Below are 2,147 nucleotides of genomic sequence, written 5' to 3'. Positions count from 1 at the left end.
GTCAATTCTTCAAAGAGAAAAGGGAGGAAAGTGTCATTGTTACCAGTTCAGTGTGGGGCAGTACATGATCTGTGAGGAACTTCAATCGAAAGGTAAAAGAAAATGTAAACAGGTGCATAGTTTTCTAAACTCAGGCCTTCCTGGTGGAAGAGCCGCTCTGTGAAGTTTCATTAGTTACGTTTGTTACATCAGTTTCATTCATTAGTTACATTTATGTATTCATTCAGCAGGGAAACTCACAGTGCCTGGATCAAAGAGAAAACCACTGCCCACCGCACTTGATTCAGATGCTCAAGTCCCCAGGTCATGTGCATGTAAGAAACTGGGATGGCTCCTACTGGTAATCACCAAGACCTGATCAAGTCTCATCTGGTAGACAGGCCTCTGAGCCTGCCTTGGAGGGAGTTTCTAGATTACGTTCATTAATGTAGGAAACCCCACCCTAACTGAGGTGGCTTTATGCCATGGGCTGGGAGTGCTGGAGTGACTAAAAACGAGAAAGAAAGCTAAGTACCAGCTCTCTGCTTCCTGATTGAAGGTGTGATGTGCCTCCCTCTCTTGCCACCACCCTGACATAACAGGCCATGCCCTGGAAATGTGAGCCAGAGCAGACCCTTCCTTAAGTTGCATGTGTTGGGTGAAATAAGTAATTAACACAGAGGCTCACCCAGGGGAGGAGCCCACGGGCTTATTCAGGCAACTCCTTTCACTTTCCCTTTCCTGTTTGGTACTGAGGGATGTAAGGGTGAGAGAGGTGTCTATTTTGGAAAGTAAAGAGAAAGTCTATCTTCTGGGATCCCAGCCATTCAGTCTTGTTTTAGTCCAGGATGACAGGATCCCACTAAGACATGATTATGGAGGGATATTAAGATACAAATGGAGAGGGGGTTCCTAGCAAGAAAGGGCTGGCATGTTTTAATAGTTGAAGCTGTACTGATTCTCTCCACTCACACCTGCCTTGAAGTACCTCAGTTGCTGTTGTATTTGCAACCATCTCCACTCCCCACACGTTTTTGTTTGCCGCCCTGCCCTCCTGGTTATCCACTTGTTCCCACCAGGGGCCTGTGCACCTGCAAAGACCCCTCCTGAAACCCCAAGGGCCTAAAGTGCACCAGCAAGCTACTTTTTTTTTTTTTTTTTTTTTTTTTTTTTTTTTTTTTTTTTTTTTTGTCTGTCTTCTGAATCCTTAAGACTGTCTGATGAATGCTCTGGCGATTTTGCCCTTCCAGAGAGTGGAGGTGGGTGGTGCATGTTCCATTCTGAGGAAATAAACTAAAATCCTGAAGCAGTAGATGGACCCTCTGATATCACCCAGAACCAGATCTAGAACTGTTGGAAGGAACATGTGCAGACTGGAGACTGGATTCAGCTACTCACAGAAGCACAGATCCCCCTCAGGACTGTTCTCTCAGAGGCAAGCCAGACAAGGCAGAAAATCTGAGACACCGGGGTACTCCAGGAGTGGCAGCATTAGGTAATTATGAATACTGTTCTCCAAGGTTCCTCTTCAAACTATCATTTTAGGGACACAGGGCTGAGGAACGGTGTGAAAATTTAATGAAGCCAGTGAGAATTTCATCAAAGAATCAGTGGGCTGTGTGATTATGCACAGCTTCAGCTCTCCCGGATGTGATTCCATCTCCTCTTGATGGGTCAAAAAGCACTCAAGTGCTGGGGAGATGCCTCAGTGGTGAAGTGCCTGCTGTGCAAGCATGAGAACCTGCTCAGTAAAGGATGGGTCTGGGAGCACAGTTCTAGAATGTCAGCACTGGGGGATGGAGACAGCAGGAGCCATGGAACAAGCTGGCAACAAGCCTAGGTAAATAAATGAGATCCAGCTTAGGTGAAACATCCCTGACTCCAAAAATACAGTGGAGAGAAACCGAGGAAGATGCTCAAAGCTAACTCAACTCCACTTGCATATCCATAAGTGTGTGCCTGCAGTCATACATGCATATACCACATGCACACATGCATACACTACATGTACACATTCACACATAACACCACACATACACACACACCACATACACACAGAGACTACACACATGCACACATATACACACCACGTACACACACACACTGTGGGAAGCCCTGCTGTGCTCTCGGAGATTCTCAAACCGAAACTACAAGTTGACAGCTAGTCT

The sequence above is a fragment of the Mastomys coucha genome, unplaced genomic scaffold (genome assembly GCF_008632895.1).
Source record: "Mastomys coucha isolate ucsf_1 unplaced genomic scaffold, UCSF_Mcou_1 pScaffold22, whole genome shotgun sequence".
NCBI classification, from domain to species: Eukaryota; Metazoa; Chordata; class Mammalia; order Rodentia; family Muridae; genus Mastomys; species Mastomys coucha.
Note: the sequence above shows the minus strand (reverse complement) of the source record.